Below are 13,565 nucleotides of genomic sequence, written 5' to 3'. Positions count from 1 at the left end.
ATGCAAGGAGCGGGGAGAACTTCGGCAATGTGGGGGGGAGCAGAAGGTGGTCCCCAACGCTGATACTGTAAATTATTGATCTCCATCTGCTCCAACTCAGGTTGAGTACATGGCGTTGGGAGTTTGCCATGACAACATCACACCTCAGGTGCGATGATGGGATGTCTTTGTGTTATTCGTTGTAAGGTTTGGCCCGCTAACTCCGAAGCCCAACCAGGGGATGGAGCTGAACGTCCTGCAAACATCATGGTGGCCAAGCGGCGGTTAAATGAATGTCTGCCCTCGTCGGCATCCTCCCCCCACGGCGGGTGAGAGGGAACGAGGAGAGCCCACTGTGCATCGGCCGTAAGCTGGGTCATGTTTGTTTGTTTGCTTAAAATGAAAGTGGCTCATTATCTGAGCGTAACAAGGCTCGGGGGAGTTCCAGCCCGGCGCCGCCGCATCCCTTTGAAGAGACGTCTCTATTGATTCGACCAAATGAAGCTGTAAGAGACAAAAAATAAGACACGAAACCCTGGATGCCTTCCAATGGGACGGCGTCCTGCAGCCAGGGTCTGGAGGGGGAGCAGAAGGTCAGTGGGTTTTGTGACAGAAAGGCAAGGTATTGCGGATTCATCTGCCACGATATGCACTCTTTACCCAAGACTGCGCCCCCAGCCATAAAACCAACCACGTGTGCAAGTTTGCAGATGACACTGATGGCCTCCAGGGAGCACAGTGAAACTGGTCAGCCATTTCAGCAAACACAAGGACAGGCCAATGTCGGTTCAAGAGGTGGAGCAAGAGGAGAGTTTCAAGTGCAGCTTACGAATTTAATCCGCTTTATGACTCAGTTTGCAAACTCAGTTTTTTATGTACATCCAATTGATCCGTTCTCTAGCCCCGTCCAAAAAACATATTATATTCTTTTGAAACTTTTTTTTCTGGGTTTATTTTTGTCAAACATGTAGAAAGGAATTAAAAATAACCTTAATTACTGTGCTTCTGGTGCTCTGTTTCTTCGTGCATTTCCTTCATTAAGTCCGCAAAATTAAATCTGTCTCACACGTGGGGCCCTCGCTAACAGTATCTCCAGCGATCTATCAATCGTTTTCTACTTCTTCTAAGACTCGAGATCTCTGCTTGGTTAATATAATCACCCCTTTAGCCACATTAGCTGTCTTTAGCACATCCATGTTCTTCAGGATCGTACAGATGGTTGACTAAGCCGTGTTGTAGCACAAGATCTGTAACACAGGCGCCTGAGGTTCATGCTGTGAGGTTCATAACTCTTGAGACACTGACTTCATCGCAATCAAATTTGCAAACATATGCACCCCACTGAGTAGCTTATTCACCATTTGATTGGCAGCAGTTAGTGGTTTATGTTTAAAATCTCATGTCAGCTTTCTTCACGTAATGGTTTTCAGGTAGGAGTTGAGAAAGGGTCTGGGTGGTCAGGGTGAGCTTCCAGATGATTGGACAACAACAGCTAGTGTTATCAGGGAGACAGGTAGAAGAGTACTTGGTGTGTCATCTGGAAGGAAATTAGATAAGGAGACTTGGTGGTAGAATGGAGAAGTGCAGGAGTGTATACAGAGAAAGCAGTTAGCAAAGAAGTGGGACACTGAGAGGACTGAAGAGAACAGACAGGAGTACAGGGAGATACAACGTAAGGTAAAGACAGAGGTAGCAATGGCAATGAAAAGGCCGTATGATGACTTGTACGCTCGGTTGAATAGTAAGGAGGGTGAGATTCATCTGTACAGGTTGGCGAAACAGAGCGATAATGATGGAAAGGATGTACAACAGTCCGGGTGACTAACGATAGAGAGGGAAATGTTTTGACAAATGCTAAAAGAGTGATGGGAAGTTGGAAAGAGTACTTTGAAGAGCCGATGAATGGGGAAAATGAAAGAGAGGCAAGGGTAGAGGAGATGACTATTGTAGACCACAAAGTAGCACAAATTAGTAAAAGTGAAGTGAGGAAGGCATTGAAGAGGATGAAGAGTGGAAAAGCAGTTTGTCCTGATTATATACCTGTGGAGGTGTTGAAGTGTCAAGGAGAGGCAGCGGTAGATTTTCTGACTCGATTATTCAACAGGATCGTGGAGAGTGAGAAGATGCCTGAAGAATGGAGACAAAGTGTGATGATGCATAATTTTAAGAATAAAGGGGATGTGCAGAATTGTGGCAACTATAGAGGGATAAAGTTGATGAGGTTATGGGTACAATGAAGTTATGGGAAAAGAGTAGTGGAAAGAGTAGTGGAAATTAGACTGAGAGCAGAAGTCAACATTTGTGAACAGCAGTATGGCTTCATGCCTAGAAAGAGTACTACAGATGCTGTATTTGCGTTGAGAATAATAATAGAGAAGTACAGAGAAGGCCAGAGGGAGCTGCATTGTGTTTTTGTAGACCTAGAAAAAGCATATGACAGGGTGCCAAGAGAGGAGCTCTGGTATTGTATGAGGAAGTCTGGAGTGGCAGAAAAGTATGTTAAACTGGTGCAGTACATGTATGCTGGCTGTGGGACAGTGGTACAGTGTGCTGTAGAGGTAACAGAGAAGTTCAAGGTGGAGGTGGGACTCCATCAGGGATCAGCTCTGAGACCTTCTTGTTCGCAATGGTGATGGACAGGCTGACAGATGAGGCTAGACAGAAATCCCCATAGATGAGGTAAGACGGAAATCCCCATGGACTATGATGTTTGCAGATGATGCGATCTGTAGTGAGAGCAGGAAACAGGTAGAGGAAAATCTAGAGGTGGAGGTATGCTCTGGAAAGGAGAGGAATGAAAGTTAGTCGCAGCAAGACAGAATATATGTGTGTGAATGAGAGGAACTCAGATGGAACAGTGAGGCTACAGGGAGTGGAGATCAAGAAGCTGGAGGATTTCAGGTACTTGGGGTCAACAGTCCAGAGCAACGGAGAGTGTGGAAAAGAGGTGAAGGGACGGGTCCAAGCAGGTTGGAATGGGTGGAGAAAAGTGTCAGGGGTACTGCGTGATAGAAGTTCAGCTAGAATGAAAGGAAAGGTGTACAAGACAGTGGTGAGACCAGCGATGCTGTATGGACTAGAAACTGTAACAATGACCAAAAGACAGCAGGCAGAACTAGAGGTTGCAGAGATGAAGATGTTTAGGTTCTCTTTGGGAGTGACCACAATGGATAGGATCAGAAATGAGTCTATCAAAGGAACAGCACATGTTAGATGTTTTGGAGAGAAGGTCAGAGAAGCTAGACTGAGATGGTTCGGCCATGTACAAAGGAGGGATAGAGAATATATTGGTAGACGGATGCTGGAATTGGAGCTGCCAGGCAAGAGGTGTCGAGGAAGACCAAAGAGAGGATTTATGGACGTAGTGAGAGAATATGAGGGTAGATGGTGTGAGAGAGGAGGATACGGAGAATAGGGTTAGATGGAGAAAGTTGACTCGCTGTGGTGACCCCTGAAGGGAAAAGCCGAAATAATAATAAGAAGAATCAGCTTTCTTCACGCATATGAACCGTAGCACACAAAAAGCACATTTAATTAAAAAAAAGCTCCCTCTGAAGAAAACCATCTATAACTTAATGTAGAAGTTGACAGAAGATTATAGAAGTTAGAAAATTGTTCGGAAATTTAATTCTGAGGTGAAGAAAACATTTTAATAGCGACACACAGAGAGACAGCAATATAGTCTTACTGCAGAGCGTGTCGGCAGTCAGCCGACATTGCACAATCTGCATTGAGGCTTAACTGTTTGCGGCCTCATTACATGTCTCTTCTCAGTGTTTAAACAGTAAATGTGGAAATCCAGCGATTTTGAATAAAAAAACAAAAAAAATCTAAAACCGGTGAAATTAAATGAAAAATTCCTTAACAGTACCAATCACTGATAACTATAACCATTTAATCATTTTTTTCATTTTGCTTTTTTTTTCAAGATTGGCAAGTGAGGCACAGCCTCTCCTGCCTCCCCTGACTGCACGTCACTGTGTTATAGCTAATATTTCCTTCTTCGGATCAACTCTAATTTTTCTTAACACCGCTAGAACACAAACTTTAGCTTTTTTTGGGAGCCACAATGAGAGCTAACTTACTGAAAAAAAGCACAAAAAAGCATTGTAACAGGAGAACACAATGATGAAGGATGTAAACAACACGCTATGCTACAAGCTAGGGAGTTTTTGTTTGTGTGTTTGTGCAACGAGGCTCATTCACAGGTAGATTCAAAATTTGATTGAAATTTTGACCCAAAGACAATTTTTGTGCTGACTCTTGTAAAAACTGGGCTCTCATAAAAACTCAACAACTTCCGAGGAGCTGAGGAACACCTTCTTACCCAGAGCAGTGAGGCTGGACCAGCCAACCAACCCTCTTCCTTCCTAATCTGGAATTAGCATGAATGCTAGGACCTCACGCCATCCATCCATTAAAAAAGCAACCCAAAAACGGCAGAAACATGTGAGAAAGAAACTCATGGCGGTGGTCTGGCCCAGCGGACTGACCCGCCCTGTCGTCCCAGGCAGAAGCCTGTGCTGCTTTTACATATTTACATAGGATGAGAAGGGTCGGTGTGTGTGCACACTAAACGGAGATGTGGTGAGCACAAGCATGACATGATATCTTGGGAATTATTTCCTGCCGGCGGAGCAATCGACAAAGAGCAGATCGACGTTTGTTCTTTTTTTGAGTAGCAGGGAAGAGGCAAAAGAGGTCTGATCATAAAAAAATCAGCTCAACCTGTGAGACTCTCCCTTAGTAAATACATCTAAAAGTCAAGTCATTTTATTTCTGTGGCTCAGAATCCCAACCCAGGTGTCTGAGGACACCTTCCATGGAGAGCAGGTCTGGACCACACTCTTTAGATGATCTACACAAACCCAACATTCCTTCAGAAACAAGCACTTTGAGGTGGTGGTGCAGGAGCCTCGGACGGATCCCAGCACAATGTGGAAGGCCTTCTGCCTCGACCGGTCAGGGTCAAAAGAGAAAGAGAAGAGAGGGTGTGTGAGGCACTAACGCTCTATTCCTAATAATATCAGTAGCGCTAATAGCTACATGCTAATAGTTAACGGCTTTAATATTCATAAAGAAATAACAATGGGGAGATGCTGCAGTGGAGATACTACAGCCTGACCGATGAGAAGATCTGAGGCTCCTGCCAAGCATTGATGAAGGGACGTGATTATAGACAGGAACGGAGGGGCGTCATGGGATATCCTATGGCATCTTCACCGGGCACTAGGCTAATGCTAACTATTGTAACACTAATTTTTAAGAGGTAGCGTGCCAGGACCGTGGGTGTTTCGGGTTACGGTGTAAAGAACCAAAGAATCTTCCAGTAAAAAAAGACACCATTACGGCAGGACAGGAGAGACTTTATCTCGTACTCACTTGCGGGACAGTCAGGTTCAACCCCTTCGCACGCGGCCAACCGAACCTGTGCGTCCTCAAAACCAGTCCTTACAAAAAAGGGGCAGGTAGCACCAATCACACCCCATACTTTCTCCCTAATGCACCTCTTTAGGCAACTGCCAACAACGACAAACCAAATGGAAAGAGCACCAACATACAACCTATAATCAAAATAACACATAATTTACATGGTTACAATCTTCCCTTGCTACCGGAAGAAACGACCCCATTTCACAACCTCCCCGTCACAACACATAACATATGAGAAAATAACTCAACATGTGTAAAGGTAGAATACATCCCGAAATTCAGCCAGAAGTCTGTTATGATGAACAATCCACTGTCGTGAGCCTGTGCTCCTTGGATCCTTGATCTCATATGTAACACCTGGGTAACCATTGTTGCTCATGCGCTGTAGGACCACATGGGGGCCCTTCCATCTGGGAGCCAGCTTGTTCATCTTGTGTGCCGGATCATCCAGAAGAGCCAAATCACCTAGCTCAGGGGTCGGTAACCCGTAACACCCAAAGAGCCATTTTGGACACGGTTTCACTTTTTGACGTCTAAAATAAAGGTACCACTGTATATATTGCTTTTTATTACCTTTACACTTTGTATAAACAAGTGTGAAGTGTGTTGCTTCTGAAATTCACAAAGTATTGCGGAGGAAATTAAATTTTATTTATGTAATGAACTCATTTTGAGCTTTGGGCTTTCAGAGCGTGTAGCAGAGCCTTGACGTAAATTTCAAAAATAAATCGGGAAAAAATCACTGTCAGTAAACAATAAAAAATGAGTATTTTTGCAAAATATCTTCATAAATATTTATTTTACCTGGTTTATGGGACTTCTGCTCCTGAACTTCTGCGCACAGCATCTACAAATCGGGATTTTACCGGCTGGCGGGTATACCGCCTTCCGCGAGTGTGACGTTATTTTGAGCGGCGAAAAATAATAAATAAAATTTTATTTAATATTTCAAGATCACAATAATCTTCCAACTTAGAGCTAAAAGTTAAAAAAAGGAATTAACACAAATGAAATACACTTCAATGAAATATTCATAATTTATTTTCCCAAGCCATTCGGAGCCGCAGTGTAAAGATGAAAGAGCCCCGAGACAGTCATCATCATGTTTATGTTGTCGTAGCTCATCCAGGTCCGCAGAAAATGTGTGGCTCAGTTCAGGCAACCTTGTGTCAGTTTTATCAGTTGTGTCCCAGTTGGGCGATGCTGTGGAGTCTCTGATGGTGATTGAAGAGGCAACGCACTGGACAGCCTTGCTGTGAGCCTCAACATGACATGGCATCTGCATTAGCATGCTGTCTTCCCTCACGGTGTAATATGTCGTACACATCCAGCTCAAAAATCCATCGACTGCGTCTCCCGGTAGGGTCACAGTCCACTGGGGTCTTCCCCAGACTCAGTAGGGGCTTATGGTCTGTAATCACAGTGAATGGGCTGCCAGAGAGAAAGTGTTTAGAATGTCTCACAGACCAAACAACAGCCCAGAACTCACATTCAAATGTAGTCCATCAAATGTAGATGGACACGTTCCTTATCATCTTGTCGTTGGGACAACGTAGAGCCAATGCTGTCCTGTGAAGCATCAGTGTACAAGAGAAAAGGTTGCGTGAAAATGGGATGTACCACAATTGGTGGATGAGTGAGAGCATGTTTCAGGGATTGAAAAGCATCCTCACAGTCTGCAGTCCGTTTGAAGATTTCCCCCTTGTGTGTGAGTATGTGCAAAGGAGCTGCAATTGCAGGAAAGTTCTTGATGAACCTGCGGTAGTAAGAGCGCAATCCGATAAAGGCTCTCACCTCCGTGGCTGTCTGGGTTGTAGGCCATCTCCGAATCTTTTTGAGGTTTCTTGCATGTGACTGCAGCCCACGATTGGAAACAACATGTCAGAGAAAGGTGACTTGTGTTCGTACAAACTGGTACTTCTTGGCTTTCAACTTGAGACCGACTGGGCGGAAACAGCTGAGAACCTCTGTAAGACACTTGAGGTGATCCGTTGAGAGCGACTGACAACAAATAAATCAAACACTCTTTCAAGTGCTGGCCGTGAAGCACCGACTCCATTATTTTTTCAAATGTTGGTGGAGCATTGGTTAAGCCCATAGGCATAACCTTAAACTGGTACAGTCCACTGCCTGTGGCAAAAGCAGTTTTCTCCTGGTCTCGTGCTTCAAGCTCAACCTGCCAACATCCACTGGACAAGTCCATGGTACTGAACCAGCAAGCACCAGACAGGCTGTCGAGAGCGTCTGCAGGTCGTGGTAGGGGATACGAGTCTTTGATGGTGACTGCATTTATCTTCCTATAGTCAACACAGAACCTATAAGTACCATCCTTCTTTCTAAAGAGGATGACGAGGGAAGACTAGGGGCTACAACTTTCTGCTGCTGAACCTGCCTGCCTACCTCTGCTCTCATGCTGGGTGAGGTTCTGTATGCTCTCTGTTTAATGGGTGGGGCATCTCCTGTCCTGATATTGTGTCTAACGATGTTTGTGTGTCCATAGTCATGCTCATGTACACTGAAAACATCCCTGTATGACAACAATAAGGACTGAAGCTTGTATTGTTGTTGTTCCTCAGTAATTTCTGCCTGACTGAGATCAATATCTGGTAACAACTGTTGAAAATGTTGCTTTGTTTCTGCTGTAATTGTGGATTCACTAGGTTCCTCAACACGGATGTCAATCTCGTGTTCTTTGTCAAGTGCATGGAAGTCACCTAATCTGGTGGCAGTTGGAACCTGGAGCTCAGTATTAGTAGGGTTTAGTACTCTAACATGAGTAAGCCCTGCCTGCGCATGAGCTAGCGTCCTTTCTGCTAACAGGCCCTGGAAGCTCGGTGGGCCTGGTTCCAGGACACCTGTGTATTCTGTGTCAAGATCGGTTACACCAATAGTGGGCCGAACCTTAGCTAGGACAGTCATCTGTGACATAGCAGGAACAACTACAGGTGAGAGAGTGACCGACTGGCAGCTCAAAGGAACCACATCAGTAGCACGCAGGAGGGTAACAGTGGCATTGCTGCCCAATTTAAAATTTCCTTCCCCTAGATCCAGTATGGCACGGTGTAAAAGCAGGAAGTCCCAGCCTAGGATTACAGGCTGTGCAATGTTCCCGACTACTTCGACTATGTGATTGAACATCTCATTACCTAGTCTGATGGTGATAGAAAGTGTGCCTAGGTTATCCCAATAGTCACCTGTCACCGCCCTCCGTAAGAGGTCAGAGCGCTGCATGGGTTTAGTTCTCAAGGCGGGGACTGATATCCCAAAGGCCTCACTAATCAGTGAAATGTCTGACCTCGAGTCCAAAAAGACTTTAATGGCAAAGTTCTCTACAATGGAAAATACATAGCGTGTGGGGGCTCTAAGAGGAAGAGGTGACTTATGTCATTGGGCTCAGGTTTGGCAGCAGCAGACACTTTGCCCTCAGCATCTGCTACCACTCTTTTCCCTGATGGTCTTTGTCGGTGAAGCTGACATGATAGTCTCTTTCTCCTCGTGGTTGGTGTCTCTGCCTGGCTGAGAGAGACGAGTGTGAATCAAACCACGGTCAATTCATGCTGTTGGGGAACGACGGTATCTCCCCCTGGACAGGATTACCTTATTTTTGCGACTATAAGGCGCACATAAAAGTCTTAGATTTTCTTCAAAATGTGCGGCGCGCCCTGTGGTGCAGTGCGCCCTGTGTGTGTTGTTGTTGTAATGAGTACGCTACAGGGGTAAGTGTGGGCATTGATTGTATATAAAAGAACGGGTATGTGCGTTATGCAGAACATCATTGTTTTAACAACCCTGAAAACATCGCCGACAAACACATCCAGCCCAGTCACATCACTAACATAGACGAGGTGCCGCTCACTTTCGACATTCCGGTGAGTCACACTGTGGAAAAGAAGGGGATCAGCACGGTAGCGATACGCACAACGGGGTACAAAAAGTCTTCTTGGAGACCACAGTTTCACTAAGATTGGAAGGCAGCGCCGGGCAAGTCCATAATTTGCGAATGGATTGTAGACACTTGGGCCAACGAGTCCGCTGGCACTGTTGTTGGAGCTTTTGCAAAAGCCAGCATCATTTCTGAGGAACTGTGCGGCACGGAAAGTGACTCTGACAGCGAAGAAAGGGAAACCGGCATGTTTGATGGAGATCGAGCGCAGCTGTTCAAATCAGAAACAGAGGATGAGGACTTCGATGGGTTTGATTGATGACGATTACCGGTAAAAAAATGTGAATACCAAACTCAGTTTCGCTCTGTTTTTAAATACGCACACTTGTATGCTTGTGTGTGTGTTGTTGTTGTAAGGCGGGCGTAGTAGAGGACACCATGAGAATGTTAAAGGGGGAAGTGTGCACGTGAATTGTAGATAAAACCTGCGTCCTATAATCAGGTGGGCCTTATGTGTGTGTTAACCCTTGTGTTGTCTTGTGGGTCAAAAGTGACCCACTACCATGTTTAGCTGTAGAAAAAAATCACCTTAACCTATTTTTTCCAACTTGAAATTTTATGACTTTTTCTAAAGAGACCCGATAATTAGAAAAAAGTGATACTTCTTTTTTGTTTATGTTTCCATGTGGGCTGTACACCACTAGGGTGCAAAGATTGTCTTATGGGTCATTTTTAACCCGTGGGACAAGGGGAGTAAACACAATGTTAAGATCGCACGAGGGTTAAATACAATAATGGCACACATAACTGATACTGCGCCTTTTAGTGCGGTGCGCCTTATGGTTGTGAAAATACATGCCAGCTGAGAAATCTCCAGCCGGGGAGCATGCAGTTCATTCGAGAGCTGTTTGACCGCCTCAAAAAGTCCAGCAGATGGGTTTGACTCAGATTTCTTTTCTCTGGTTGACACCATAGCCATGACTAGTTCCTCTTGTGGAGCAGGATTAGCAGAAGGCGCATGAGCAAATGCAGCGACAGGTGGAAGAAGCAGTCTCAATGCCTCCTGAGCACGTTCCCATTTACGTGCCACAGCCAGAGCATCCTCGAGAGTAGCAGCTCCATGCTCGTGGCATTTGTACTGAAGAATGGGGTCCAGACTAGCAACAAATCAACAAATATTAGCTGGCATGCCATATTGTGGGAAAGCCTCCAATACCAGTCTAGTGACCTCTGCAGCATAAACTTCCAGGGGCTCTTTGGGCAGGCGTTTTCTGGCATTTATAAATGTCTGGGAGTGCAGCAAAAATTGTTTTCTTCCAAAACGTCATTCAGCTTACCCGCACATGTCTCGTAGACCTGTTGCACGTCCAATATGCCAATGCATTCCCGCTTAGACGAGTGGGAAGTATTGTAGCAACATCTAGCTGCTCAAGCCTTGACTGCCAGGGTCCAATCTCGTTTTCCACAGAGAAAAACTTTCTCTGTCCTTACCGTCGCCGTGAAAGTATGGCGGCGACTCGACCCTGTAGTAAAGAACCGCCTTTGTCTTGTCTCTGTGGTTCCCGCCGCTTGCACAGTCATCGTCGGAGCCAGAGTCGCTCGCTCTCGCTTCATCCGCAACCGACTGTAGCGACATGTTCACCACACTGTCCACCTTGAAACAGCCGGGTGAGGGAAAAAAAAAACTCCAGCGCCGACCACAAAACCATCTTGTCAAGGAGGATGTAACAAAACTTGCTAGCCCGAGGATCCCACGAGGCGTTAGCTAGGTGACTGCCACGGCTATTACGCAGAAGAAGAAAAATTAAAAACACCACTGCTACCAGCTGTAACCCTAATTTTTAAGAGGTAGCGTGCCAGGACCGTGGGTGTTTCGGGTTACAGTGTAAAGAACCAAAGAATCTTCCAGTGAAAAGGACACCGTTACAGCAGGACAGGAGGGACTTTATTTTAAACTCACTTGCACCTCTGCAAAATGACAGACCAAACTGAAAGAGCACCAACATACAACTTATAATCAAAATAACACATAACTTACATGGTTACACTATTACTTTTTACAGAAAGGCAGGTTTTAAGGTTATTTGTGAACACAATGAGGATGTCGAGGTCCAGGATGGAGATCCAACTTTGCGGGGGGGGCTCTACGCATTCTCTGAGGTACGACGGCACCCTGGGAACCCTGCGAGAACCCAAAGGAGAACACAGAAACACCCTGGACAGGAAATGGGTGTAGATGTTCCCGGCAGAGGGGAGAGCATTTCCTCTGCAGACTGGGGGGTGATGGGATGGGGGCGCAGATGGCCACAGCGTGCTCTAAATGATATTTATTATTATTACTACAGCCACCCCCCCCGACCCTGCCCCTGCTCCCAGATGGACTGCACACGGCCCAAACAGCGCCGGCCTATTTCCCCGGCGGCAAGCTCAATGATTGACACCATTCGTCGCCACACATAGAAAATTACAGGAAGGTGTTACGTAACTATACGCGGCATGGCGACCGGAGTGAGCTCTCTATACACCCTGCTGGAAAACACATTTGATTGTTGATCCATTAAGACCCCCCCCCCCCCAACGCGCACACACACACACACACATCTGCTATAAAACAGAATAAACAGCCAATAGATGTCCGACCCCTCCATGTCCATCGCTCAATCCTTTCCCATTATGAATGTGTGTGTGTGTGTGAGTGAGTGAGTGCTGGGAAGATGTTCCATGTCTGGGTTAAATCACGTCAGAAAACCAGGGCAGCCCCGCTGGCCTGATGAGAAGAGCTTTATGCAAATTTAAAGATCTGCCTCTGCGCGTGTGTGTGTGTGTGTGTCAGCTCCATCCAAACCCCCATCTGCTGCTCAAGCTCTGCGGACCGTGCATTGGTTTCTGGGCTGTGAATGAAATCCTTCACATCACATGACCACCAAAGCCCTGCCCACCCACCCCCACCCTGACCCTTTCAGCATGGGGGGGGGTGGGGGGGGTCGTAGTTGTAAAACATCTGTGAAATGTGTGTGTTCTTTGTTTGTTTGCTTTTTTTCCCAGGAGGCCATGTGGCGGGGGGCTGTGTGACCGAACGTCTAATAAAGCGCTGGATGTGCCGCAGAGCCTATCCTGGGGAAGGAGCTGTTGCCATGGCGACTGCTGCACAAGCACTGCAGGTTGATGGTGGGAAAATGATGGTGCGCGTGCTGCGGACGGAGGTCCACAACACGCGTATGGGGCGCCTGCTATCAGCCTTAAGGGTAGGAGGTCCATCCATCCATCCATCCATCCCATCTTATGACCTTCCTCTTCCCATCCACTTAGTCCAGCTGGTGGTGTTCCCAGACCAGCCAAGACACATGCTGTGTCCTGCGTCTTCTCAAGGACCTCCTTCTGGAGCACCTCACCAGGAAGATGTTCAGGATCAGGATCATGTCCTGATCAGATGGACCCTCCTCATCTAGCTCCTCTGGATGCTGAGGAGCAGCAGCTCTACTCTGAGCTCTTCCTGGAGAACCCAGAGGTGATCTGGTTCTTTGGGTCTCCACTCACAGCTTTAGATCAAGGGTGAGGGTGAGACTACGATGGACTGATACAGAGTCTTCTTGACTTCCTCCACTTGGGTTACCAGGAGAAGGGACCCACCAAAGCCTTAGTTGTGGAGATGCTGTGAAACTACCACGTAAGAGCTGGAGGTCGGGGTCTGAAGAAGCCACCAGGGCCACGTCCTCTGCAAGCATCATAGAGCCGATCCAGAGGCCACTAAACCGGATCCCCTCAACCCCTGGCTGCACCCAGAAGGTCTGTCTGTGAAGGTTCGTGCTGTGGAGACCAGAAGACCAACCTCTGGAGGTAGATGAAGATCTGCTGGAACAAAGACCTGCGATAACGTCACACTTCCTGTCCCGCTTCTTTTCTGCAGAAAGAAAGACAGGGAGGAGGAATAGGAAGGGGGTGAGAGGGAAGAGGGAGAGGAGGAGGAGGAGGAAGAGGAGGAGGGAAAGAAAGAGAAGATGGGGGAGGAAAAGGAGGAAGAAAAGGAAGAGGAAGAGAAGGAAGGGGGTGCAAACAAATGTGGGAAAAGATGTACAGTGTCTGTCATAGCCTTTGTGTGTGTGTGTGTGTGTGTGTGTGTGTGTGTGTGTGTGTGTGTGAGGTTAAATGACCCCCTCAGAGAAACTGAAAGTAAAGTACCCCAAAAAGTACCCTTGGCGCGTAATACTCTGCGGCTGTACTGGGTATTTCCTATTTGCATGACGTAACCCGATACAGGATCAATCGTCTC

The 13,565-nt window shown here is 46.5% G+C and overlaps 1 long non-coding RNA gene across 1 annotated transcript; it reads left to right on the top strand.

Annotated features, from left to right (window-relative positions):
• The first annotated feature begins 12,324 nt into the window (after positions 1–12,324).
• LOC147222076 (uncharacterized) lies at positions 12,325–13,112 on the top strand. Its single transcript, XR_015107737.1, has 3 exons — positions 12,325–12,540; positions 12,605–12,803; positions 12,912–13,112. It is a non-coding gene; the product is annotated as an uncharacterized LOC147222076 (long non-coding RNA).
• The last annotated feature ends 453 nt before the right edge of the window (positions 13,113–13,565 follow it).

This window comes from Fistularia commersonii, chromosome 21, assembly GCF_037954325.1.
Source record: "Fistularia commersonii isolate RoL2024-O1a breed Wild chromosome 21, RoL_Fcom_v1.0, whole genome shotgun sequence".
NCBI classification, from domain to species: domain Eukaryota; kingdom Metazoa; phylum Chordata; class Actinopteri; order Syngnathiformes; family Fistulariidae; genus Fistularia; species Fistularia commersonii.
The sequence above is the reverse complement of the archived record's forward strand: the minus strand, read 5'-3'. Positions and strand labels throughout refer to the sequence as shown.